Below are 12,369 nucleotides of genomic sequence, written 5' to 3'. Positions count from 1 at the left end.
CTCATACTGCTCTATATAAACATTTCTACATGTTGTGGTCCATAAACTTTTGATTTTTATTAGCTGCGTAGTGTTCCATCCTGCTTTCCATCAGGATATTTTTGGCCTTTCTACACACTGGTGTGGTTTTTAGTTCTTTATAGTATTTTTCCCCCTTAAAAATAGTGCTGCTGGGAATATTTTTGTTTTCCTCTGAGTTATTTTCTGGGGTTGCAGTCCCCTCATGGGTCACTTCTCTGCATGCCAGATGGCTGCCCTCATGCTCGCTGTCTTCTGTTGTGTCACGGTTCGTTTGCCCTGCCTGGGTAGGAGCAAATTCCCATGGTACCAGCTGCTTCAGGGAGTGGGATGGGGTGGGGGGGACAGTGGCAGGAAGAAGAAAGCTCTTAGTAGACGTACAGAGAATAAGGTTATTGTGTTAATACGCTTTATCCTCTAGGACGTCGCCTCTGTCAGGGGTTTGTTCTGCACTCAGAACCTCTGTGGCCCTTAGCCTGATGGGTAGCTCATTCTCCTCCCTCACTTTACAGTCTCACCTGAGGGCCTATTAAGTTCCTGATGAGTGTTGTGTGTGGAGCAAATAGCGAAAGGTAGTAGCAATGAGTTGTTAGCAAGAAGTGATTGTGAGGAGAGGCATAAGGTCTCTGTGACTGTAATTCACAGGTTGTAGTTAGATCACCTAAGGCAAATGGTTTCCTAAGTGTCAACATTTTGACTTATTCCTTTATTTAATATTTCATTCTGAATTTCTAGATGTTGTTGAGAAATTAGTCAGGGACCAACTCCCCAGGTTGAGCAGGAATCAGGGAAATTCACGTGACGAACATCTTTTCCTTGCCTGGTCTTGGCTCACCCGCTCATCTGATCCAGTGCATCTCTTCAGCACTTACTATTAACATTGGTCAAAAAGGAAATGGAACAAAACAGTTACTGAACTCATTCGATTTGGGACAAGAGTAGAGTTTAAGTTCAGTTCTGTTGGAAAAAAATTCCATTCCCCGTGTCAAACATAACATCATGTAGTAATTTAGTCTAAAATTCTTAAAAACTGAGGGATAGGTTTCAAAAGGTTTCTCTATTTTATCAAAGCAAAAAAAGACACAAATGGAACATAATAACCATTTTGTCCTCTTACCAGAAAAGAATATGTGAGAGGAGAGACAGGCTCCTGATAGAATCTTAGCCAATTTGGTCAGAACCACCCTCACTGACTGTCAGTGACATCCATAGTTAGTGATAATGGCGAGGATACTAACATTCAACACCTATGGAGCGTTCACTGTGTGCTAAGCATAGTGCTTTCCATTCCATCCTTATCTCACCATTGTGAGGTGGGTTTTCTCAAGGTCACACAGCTAGTGAGTGATGGACTCAAGATTCAAAACGTTGTCCAAAGCTGGTGCTCCTCACCTCTTCTCTACCCTGGGGATACGATGGCTGCAGGCAGGACAAGCCCATGCCCAGGGGTCAAAGCATGGAGAATCACCGGTCATGTTAGCCTCCAACCTGTTAGGTGAATTGAGGTAAGTCACATAAACGCCTTGAGGTTTTGCTTTCTATAAAGCAGAAGGGACTCCTGGTTTTCCTAACTCCCATTGTGAGGGCATGCTAGATAATAGCACTGAAAGTTCTTTGACAACCATCCATAAAAGCCTACAGAAATAGAAAGACTTCTTATTTTGTGTTGTGATCGCTATCATGATGTGGCAAAATTCCCATCCTTGAAATATGAGACACGCGATGCCTGCTCTGGGGTACGGTTGCTCGGAGGGGTCAAATTCGAACGTCACATTCAATGATGGGGTAGTTCAAAATGAGTCATCTGATATGTGACATGCCAGGGAAACAGATAATTCACAGCCAGGGGGCGGAGGAATCATGTATGTTGTGTATGTGACTTGATTGATGTGGTGACAGATGTATTCAAAGCATCACCAGGCTCCCTAAACAGATCTCCTTCTAGGAAAACTGATGGCTGTGGGAGGCTCCCTCCAGCAACTGTGGGCCCGAAATTGGTCATAACTGATTAGGAGGTGGATTTCTAGAACCAGCCTGAGGGGTGGAGTTGGAATCAGGTGTTGTTCAGCGTGGTCTTGTTGACATTGTCTGGACTGAGGCTTCTCCACGTCTTGTGCAATCTGTACGTCTCAGGTCTTGGGTTTCTAGACGATGGAATACTTTCCAAAGCTGATCCAGACAGCAGGGCATGGAGATCAAGGCAGAAATTTATCTGCGCTTCTTACAAACCCAGGGGTCTAGTGGGTCTCAAACTCCAGGAATACTAAAATCTCTTAGAAAATTTGTTCAAAGGCAGATTTCTGGTCTCTGTTCCCAGAGGTCACTAGTCCATTGGTCTAGGGTGAGGCCCAGGACTCTGCATTCAAACTCTTTAAGTGACTTTTATGTAGATAGTGTACAATTTCCATTTTCAGGGGGAAAAAATGTAGTAGAAGAGAAGCTCTCTGAATGAGAGCTACTGTGATAAAAATTTAAAAATTAACATTTATTGAGCACTTACTATGAACCAGGCATTCTTCTATACATACATTACTATAATACATAAAATGCTATATATAAATTAACTCACTTAATCCTCACCACGATCCCATGAGATATATGATGTTATTCCCTCCATTTTACAAATAGGGTGAGGGAGGTACAATTGCTTAAGAAGATACTGGCACCTGTGACATCATGTCCCGGTTTCATAGTAAAATGTAAAAATGTTAATATCTCAGAAGACCTTTCTAGGAAAGGGCTAGATTGCTCAAATCCCACCTAGAGGGAGCGCCATTGCTCCTATTGCTCTAACAATACAGCTTGATTCTAATATTAAAAATTCATGCCTGGGCTGGCCCTGTGGCAAAGTGGTTAAGTTCCCGTGCTCTGCTTCCATGGGCCAGGGTTTGCTGGTTCAGATCCTGGGCACAGACCTACACACTGCTCATCAAGCCGTGCTGTGGAGGCATCCCACATAGAACAGCTAGAATGACCTACAACTAGGATATACAACTGTGCACTGGGGCTTTGGGGAGAAAAAAAAAGAGGAAGATTGGCAACAGTGTTAGCTCAGGGCCAATCTTACTCACCAAAAAGAAAACAAAAATCATGCCAGCCTGTTAACTTAGAGTAGGAATGGAGCTTGGGGGAAATCGTCCACCCTAGAATCTATTTCACAGGGTGCAAACATTGAGATGGGTGACCATGAAGCTCCAATGGTTCCAGCTTTGTACACAGGCCTCTGGCCTCTAACGCAGAAGTTGCCCTTCTCCCAAGAAACATTTTCTTTAGCAGGTTCCTGTTGAAATGCTGCAGACCTCATTCTTGTCTATCAGGTTTATAGAAGGAGGAGTTTTTAAGCTTCTACTAATTAAAAGTTTAATGCTAATCATCTACGGCCAGTTAGCCCATTTAATTAGAGCCCATTGAGAATAAAGGTGAACTCACTGAACCCTGCATTTACTCTATGTTACAAAAGAATTCTTTGGAATTTCTCAGTTTCCCTCAGCTAAGCAAAGAGGCAGGAGACTTGGGAGACCCCCTTAACTGGGGAATTACTAGGAGAGATACGCCAGCCCAAGAGGAGTAGGACTTGGATGGTTGGTTAGAAATGCTCTTTGCTGATTTAATGATCCATGTACCGTGATTTAAGAACCTTGAAGTTGGCTATCATTGTGGAAAATTTTGAAGCTCCAGAGTTCCAGACATATATATATATTAATCATCAGGACCTTGCTTTTTTAATTTTTTAATTTTTTCTTTTTTGGTGAGGAAGATTGGCCCTGAGCTAGCATCTGTTGCCAATTCTCCTCTTTTTGCTTAAGGAAGACTGGCCCTGAGCTAACATCTGTGCCTGTCTTCCTCTGTTTTGTATGTGGGTCACCGCCGCGGCACGGCTTGATGAGTGGTATACGTCTGTGCCTGGGATCTGAACCTGCGAACCCTGGGCCTCCGAAGTAGGATGCACCAAACTCAACAGCTACGCCACTGGGCCAGCCCCTAGACCTACATTTCTGAGAGCCTGACTGCCCAAATGTTCCATTTGATTGTTCTGCTGGCATCCTTTTCCCCGAAACATATCCCAAACTGAGTCCATCCTGTTCCCCACCAAGTCTCTCTTCTCCAGATATTTCTGTTCCTCCCAGTCTAGGCTCAGAACCACAGTCATCTTTGAAGTTACCCTCCCTAGACAGTCAGCTGTGAGAGAAATCACAAATTCCCTCAGTTCTGCTCTTACTCTCCCAAAACTCTCATCACAGTCAGTGCCACAGTTCAGATCCCTTTTCACCTCGTGGTGTCTGGACCATACGCTGGAACCTTCCTGAATAATGTCTTCCTCCTTTGTTCATCCTGTGACTTCTTCCTACAGTGGCTCTGGGATATTTTGAAGCCCTATCATTCTTTAGCTCAAAATCTCTCCACGAGATTTTATTGTCTGCTAAAAGGTTCTGCCCCCAATTCAGTGTTTGAGGGGGCATTGCCACCCACACCACCAAGCAATTCTCAGACACCAGCTGGATGGCCTACAATTTAACTCAGTTCTGACACTCTCTACCCAGAGACAGCATCAGACTCCCCAGATTAAGGACTCAGTCCCACAAAACTGCTCTCCACTTGAGATGCCAATTGCAAGTCCAGGTTGTCACCTGTACTTCTGACCAACTGGCTGTAAATCAGTTCCTACAACACCCTCCTTGAGGTCGATTAATTGCTAAAGCAGCTCACAGGACTCAGGAAACCAGTTTACTCACTAGATTACTGGTTTATTCCAAAGGATATTAAAGGATATGAATCAACAACCAGATGAAGAGATACATAGGGCAAGGTCCCAAACAAAGGAGCTTCTGTCCCTGTGGAGCTTGGGCTGGGCACAGTAGCACGTGGAAGCATCTGGTTTACCAACCTGGAAGCTCTCCAAACCCCATCCTTCTGGGTTTTTATGGAGGCTTCATTACGTAGGCATGATTGGGTAAATCATTGGCCACTGGCAATTGAACTTAATCTCCAGCCCTGGAGATTGAGGTGGGACTGAACGTTCCAACCCTCTAATCACGTAGTGGGTTCCCCTGGCAACCAGCCCCCATCCTTTGGTTACCTAGAGCTTTCCCAATGTCACCCTATTAACATAACAAAAGACACACCTTTATCTTCCATCACTTAGGAATATCCAAGGGTTTTAGGAGCTCTGTGCCAGAAACAAAGACCAAATGTATATTTCTTATTATAAATCACAATAGCACATCTACCAAAAAATTTCAAATTTACAAAATTCAAAGTCAGATGTACAAGACCTTCCATAATCTTACTCCATATTATTTGTCTAGCCTCGTTTCCTAATAATTCTTTAAAAATGTTTTGTGATTCACAGGGTTGATTTATCCCTTGGGCACAGGAGGCACAATGCCTAGGGCCCATCATGCTTTCTAGGATCCATAAAATGTTTTAATTTCTTTTAAAATCAGAAGAAAAAAATGAATATTATCCAGCTTAGATTATATTCTTATTTATACCAACACAGTTATAAAACATAACTTTAAATATTTTTTATGGAGGAAGGAGCCAGTGAAAGCAAAAGTACCAAGGGCCCATGAAAGTCATAATGTAGCTCTGGCTCTCATTCATTCAACCAATAAGTGTTGATTAAGCTCCTACTATTTTTCAGGCACTGAGCAAACAGATATGGTCTCTGCTATTAGAAACTTTAGATGCTGCCATGAGAGACAGACAAGTAAACAAACATACTGACAAAATCATTATAAACTACGATGCATGTTATGACTTAAAAGAGAGGGGATGAGAGAAAAAACATTGGCAGCAAGGAGTCCTACCTGTGGATGCAGTGGTCAGAGAAGGCCTTTTTGTGGAGGGGACATATAAACTCAGAGGAGAAGGATGAGATGGAGCTGGTCCTACAGAGAGAAGTGGGAAGAGCATTCCAGCAGAATCTCTGGGCGAGACTTGGGAATCTTTGTTTTCACTCTGTTCCCGGGATGCTGCCAGTGAAGGAGCCCCAGGTCTTGATGATGTCCTTCTCAAAGCTAAAACAAGTCAGTAGAGTCTGATGTCCTTTGTTCAAGGGAAAACAGTCCATGGATTGGCAGTGAGCGCACTTCCCGAGGGATTGTGGGCAAGAGGGAGTTTTATAGAGTGTTAGGAGAGGCATGGAGGAAGGAGGACACGATTGGCCAAGAGGTCCGGGATTTCCTTATAAAGCGAGCAGGTCCTATTTTCTAAGGTGAGCTAGCCAAAGCTGAGCTGGAGGGTCGTGACCGGGGTATGCTAGGTTTCCTTGATGGTGAGGTGTTTCCCATAAGTGCAGGCTGACTTAGGTTTAGATTTGTGACGTGGCCCAGGCCACTGGGGCAGCCTCCATTTTGTGGGTCCCTATATTACGGATTACCTTTATCATCCTCAAACACAGTTTAAGCTCTCCTGTTTCCATGGTTTTGTTCACACTGCTCCCTCCTCCTAGACGTCCTTCTCCTCTGCCTCGCTTTCTCTATTTTTCAAAAACTTACTCATCCTCCAAGGCCCAGTTCAAATGCCACCACCAAGCCACTGCCTCCCTGATACCGCCTCTGACGACACCAGCTGAAGCGATCTTACCTCCTCCGACCCAACTCACTCGGGTGCTTATCGTCTGCTGCCCTTTTCTTTCATGTCTCTCTTATCTCTACTACCTGCTGGCAAATTCCTTGAAGGTAAAGACTGTTTATAGCTCAGCATTCCTTGAAACACCTCCACCGTGACTTTCACATATTAGTAATTTAGTAAAAACTTTCCGGACACATGAAAAATGAATGAATGTTTCCAAGGCAGGCTATGTCTTAACATTGTATTTCTGCAGTCTTTCCTTTACTTCCTTCCGCGGACCAGGACAGCTATGACTGTAGCTGGGATCCCGATGCTGGAGATGAGAACTTGCATATTTAAAATGATGCTGAGAGAGGAGGAGGAATGATGGATGAGCTCAGGAAGATGTGATGGCTTCTGCAATGACACTAGTAAATAGAATACAGAATCCAGCTCCCGTACTTAGGGTTGGAAACTAACTACAAACAAGCAAGTGAGAAAAATGAACATGTGTGTGTGTGTGTGTGTGGCAGGGGGAGTGTCTGGAATAAATGAAAAGAAAAGCTACGAGCTGCTCACGGGACAGAAATGTAGGGGCTTTGCATTAGGATTGTTCTGGTTTTCTTTTTCTTGCCTTTTCTTCTTCTTTTTAAAATTTAATGGAAAACCAGCCTCCGAAGATTTTTACAGAGTCTGGGAGTCCCTGGGTAAAACACAGAGCTTGTAGGTGGTCCCCCAGCAGGCCATGGGTCTAGATCAGAGCCATTATGGAGAACTGTCGGGGTACAGCTGTAAACACCTCATCTCCAGGAGCAGGCGGAGCATCGCAGTGGACTAGCAATGCAAGAGGGAGACAGGAAAACCACTGGCCACGACAGCACGTGTTCAAAAAGTGTTTTTGCCATGTTTCCGGTTGCTGGACTCTTAGAAGATGGCAAGTGAGAGACACTCTGTTCTATTGGTGAGAAATGCAAAGGAACAGAGCACAGTCCTAAAGGCAAAGCAGAAAAAATGCCATTGGAATAGGAGGAGTGAATAGTGTGAGTCCCACCAGGCATTTTTTACCAACTTGTTTTAAAATTGAGCTTTAACAAGCAGTGAAGATGGGGAGGGATGGGGTGAAGATATTGCCTGGTCTCCAACGGATCAGAGTCAGTGACTGGAACACTTTGGCAGGAGATGCGGGCCGGCCTGGGGTGAGGGAGAAGCGCTTCCTGGCTGTGGGAGGTGATGCAGGTAGAGGGCCCCAGGCCCACACCCGGAGTGCCCTGGCTTGCGCTCTCTCCTCAAGTGCTTTTCTGTCCCCTGGTTGTCAGCTGCTCACTCCTTCAACAAATATTTATTGATGGTCTTCTCAATGACTGACACTGTCACAGACTCTGGGTGAACAGCTGTGAATAAACCAGGCCAAAATCCCTGCCCTCATGGAACTTATATTCTAAAGGGTCAAGAATATAAGAATATAATCTTATATTTTAAAGATTCTACAGATAGTCTTTAGAAAGATTGTCAACTAAAGATAGACAATAGGAAAGATAAAGAAGAAAAATGCATAGTATGTCAGATGGTGATGAATAGTATGTAGAAAATACAGCAGGGGAGGGGGATTGCAAGAGTTAAGGGGCACAATTTTAAATAACGGTGACCAGAGAAGGTCTCACTGAAATGAGAATTTTTGAGTAAAAGCTGAAGGAGGTGAAAGAGTTAACATATGGATATTTGGGGGAAGAATATTCCAAGAAGTGGATATAGCCAGTGCAAATGCCCTGAGGCAGGACATAGTGTGTTTAGGGAACAGCTAGAAGGACGTGGCTGGAGCAGAGAGAGAGAAGGGAACGTATTAAGGGATGAGGTCAGAGAGGTCATGGGAGACAAATCAGGCAGGGTCCCTTATAAGGACTTTGACAGTGAGTGAGATGCCATTGGACAGACTGAGTTACCTCATGATGACCTATAAAAAGTAATGTATCTCTCCTCACTCCCCTTTTCAGGGAACTCTGGGGTCCTCCTCCTGCAAAAGCTGTTTCACACCCTCCACCTAGAGCCATCTTCTGGACTTCAGTCAAGACACTCATATAGTCCAGGGGGAACTGACTGCATTTCAAGTGATAGCTTACTTGGGTACAGGCCTGAGGACCTCAGCAATAGAGCTGGGGGCCTTCATGACATCTGAGTGTCAATATTCTCCTTATATCTTCCCAGGATTTCCTAAGAAAAAGAGATCTGCAGTAATTGTCCATGGTGGAAAAATGAAGCACAGGTATTGTTTTTATCAATATGTTGATCTTTTAAGTGACTGTGATGGTTAATTTTATGTGTCAACTTTACTGGGCTAAAGGAGGCCCAGATAGCATGTAAAACATTATTTCTGGGTGTGCCTGTGAGGGTGTTTTCCAAAGAGATTAGCATTTGAATGCGTAGATTTAGTAAAGATGCAGGTGAGCATCACCCAATCCAGTGAGGACCTGAAGAGAGCAAAAAGGTGAAGGATGGCAGATTTGCTCCCTTCGCTTGAGCTGGGACAGCCGTCATCTCCTGCCCTCAGATATTGATGCTCTTGGCCTTTGTCCTCAGATGAGGACTTACACCATCAGCTCCCTTGGTTCTCAGGCCTTCGGACTTGGATTAAATCACACCATTGGCTTTCCGTCTTTACCTTGCAGGTAGCAAATCATGGGACTTGTCCTCCGTAATTGTGTGAGCTAATTTCTATAGTAAATTTCCCGTAAATATATCGATATCTATATCCATCCTATTGGTTCTGTTTCTCTGGAGAAACCTGACTAATAGAGTGACCCTGGATCAAGACCCTAATCTCCCCATTTTGCTCACTGGTTAGTGTAATGTTGTCTTCCACCATCTGTTGATATCACTTCTCTGAGTCTCCATGGTCCAAGCCACCATCACTTCTTTTTTTTTAACAGCTTTATTGAGGCATAATTTACTTACCATAAAATTCACCTATGGTAAGTGTACAATTGAATGATTTTTAGTAAGTGTGTAGAACTGTGTAATCCTCACCACAGTTTTGAAACATATGCATCACCCCAAAACATTTCTTTGTGCCTATTTGCAGTCGATTCGGCTCCCGCTTTCAATCCCAGGCAACCATTACTCTGTTTTCTGTACCTATGGATTTGCCTTTTCTGGGCATTTCATGTACAGATATTCCTCCACTTATGATGGGGTTACATCCTGATAAACCCATCATAAATTGAAAATATTTCAAGTCAAAATGCATTTAATATACCTAACCTACTGATCGTCATGATTTAGGCTAGCTTACCTTAAACATGCTCAGAACACTGATATTAGCGATTAACACATGAGTTGGGCAGAATCATCTAACACAAAACCTATTTTATAATAAAGAGTTGAATGTCTCGTGTAATTTATTGAATACTATACTGAAAGTGAAAAACAGAATGGTTGTGTGGGTGGAGCATGGTTGTTAGTATCTTGGTTGTTTACCCTCGTGATCGTGTGGCTGACTGGGAGCTGTGGCTTGCTGCCATTGCCCAGCATCACCAGCGAGTATAGTACTTGTATCTCTAGCCTGGGAAAAGATTAAAATTCAAAATTCGAAGTATGGTTTCTACTGAATGCGTATTGCTTTTGCACCATTGTACAGTTGAAAAATTGTATGTTGAACCATCATAAGTCGGGGACCATCTGTAAATGGAATCTTAGAATATGTTGTGTTTTGTGTGTGGTTTCTTTCACTTAGCATAATGTTTTTGAGGTTCATCTGTGTTGTAGGGTCTGTTGGTAATTTTCTCCTTTTCATTGCTGAATAGTATTCCCTTGCATGGACAAACCGCATTTGTTTATCCTTTCACTGGTTAGTGGACATTTGAATTGTTTCCAGTTTTGGGCTGTTATGAATAATTCTTCTATGAACCTTAACGTGTAAGTCTTTCTGTGGACATATGTTTGTATTTCTCTTCTGTAGATATCTAGATGTGGAATGCTGGGTTGTAAATATATGTTTAACTCTATAAGAAGCCACCAAACTGTTTTCCAAATGGCTCTACCATTTTCCATTCCCACAGGTATGAGGGTTCTAATTTCTCCACATCCTTACCAACACTTGTTATTGTCTGTCTTTTTGGTTATAGCCATCCTAGTGGAAAGATAGTAGTACCTCATTTTGGTTTTAAATTGCATCTCCCTAATGACTTAATGATGTGGAGCACCTTTTCATGTGCTTATTAGTTCTTCTTATATTTTCTTTGGTGAAATGTCTATTGAAATCTTTTGTCCGTTTTTAAATTGGATTGTTTGTCTTCTTATTGAGTTATATGAATTACTTATATATTCTGGATACAAGTCCTTTATCAGATATATGATGTACAAATCTTTTCTTCCAATTTGTGCTTTGTCCTTTCATTTTCCTAATGGTGACTTTTAGAAAAACAAAAGTTTTGATTTTGATAAAGTCCAACTTATCCATTTTTTCTCTTATAGGTCATGCTTTTGGTGTCATATAGAAGAACTCTTTGCCTAATCCAATGTCACTAAAGTTTTTTCTTATATTTTCTTCTAGAAGTTTTATAATTTCTTTTCTATGTTAAGTTTATGATCCATTTTCAGTTAATTTTTGTGTATGGCATGGAGTTAGTGTTTATGTTCTTTTTCCTTTTTTTTTTTTTTGCATATGAATACCAATTGCATCAGCACTATTAGTTGGAAAGCCTATTCTTTCCTTCAATGAATTACCTTAGCACATTTGTCAAAAATCAATTGACCATAAATGCAAGAGTTTATTTCTGGACTCTCACTTCTGTTCCATTGATCTATGTGATTATCCTATGCCAATACCACATCGTCTTGATTACTGAAGCTTTATGGTAAGTTTGAAACTGGTCAGTATAAGTCCTTTTCTCTTCTTTTTCAAGATTGTTTCAGCTATTCTCGGTTTTATGCATTTTACAATGAACTCACCAATTTCTACAAAAAAGCCTCATTGCAATTTTATAGGGATTGTGTTAAATCTATAGGTCATTCTGGGGAGAATTGCCATCTTAATAATAACTCAGGCTCCAATTCACGAACACAGAAGGTATCTCCATTTATTTAGCAATGTCTTGTGATTTTCAGTGTGCAAGTCCAGTCTTGCACTTCTTTTGTTAAATTGATTCCTAAATATTTTATTCTGTTTGATGCTGTTGTGAATGGAATTTATTTCTTAATCTCATTTTTGAGTTGTTCCCTGCTAATATATAGAAATACAGTTGATTTCTGTACATTGATCCTGCATCCCATGACCTTGCTAATCTTATTTATTAGTTCTAATAGATCTTTTTATGTGTGAATTTCTTACCATTTTCTACATGCAAGATCATGCTGTCTGTGAATAAAGGCAGTTTTACTTCTTCCATTCCAATTGGCATGCCTTTAATTATTTTGCTTGCCTTGTTAAACTGGCTAGAACTTTGGAACAATGTTGAGTGGGAGTAAGAGTGGATATGCTGCCTTATTCCCAATCTCAGTGAGAAAACATTCAATCTTTCATTACGAGGTATGATGTTAGTTATACATTGTAGATTATCTTTTCAGGTTAAAGAAGTTCCCCTGTATTCCTAGCTTGTTGATAATTTTTATCATGAATGGTTGTTGGATTTTATTAAATGCTTTTTCTGTGTCTATTGAAATGATCATCTAAGTTTTGTCCTTTATTCTATCAATAGGGTGTATTACATTAATTGATTTTTGAGAGCTAAACCAACCTTATATAAATTCCACTTGGTGGTGGCATATAATTCTTTTTATACATTGCTGGATTCAGTTTGTTAA

General features: G+C 41.7%; 1 long non-coding RNA gene across 3 annotated transcripts in view; it reads left to right on the top strand.

Moving 5' to 3' along the window:
* The window catches only part of LOC123280812 (uncharacterized), a 59,316-nt gene that overhangs the window by 27,695 nt on the left and 19,252 nt on the right, over positions 1 to 12,369 (top strand). For 2 of the 3 annotated variants that reach the window (XR_011498288.1, XR_011498287.1), the window contains exon 3: positions 8,776 to 8,833. The exons of the other annotated variant lie outside the window; for it this stretch is intronic. This is a non-coding gene — a long non-coding RNA (uncharacterized lncRNA). The remainder of the gene's footprint in view (positions 1 to 8,775; positions 8,834 to 12,369) is intronic. 3 annotated transcript variants of the gene reach the window in all.

Source organism: Equus asinus, chromosome 25, assembly GCF_041296235.1.
Source record: "Equus asinus isolate D_3611 breed Donkey chromosome 25, EquAss-T2T_v2, whole genome shotgun sequence".
NCBI lineage: Eukaryota > Metazoa > Chordata > Mammalia > Perissodactyla > Equidae > Equus > Equus asinus.
This window is presented reverse-complemented; position numbering and strand designations above follow the sequence as displayed.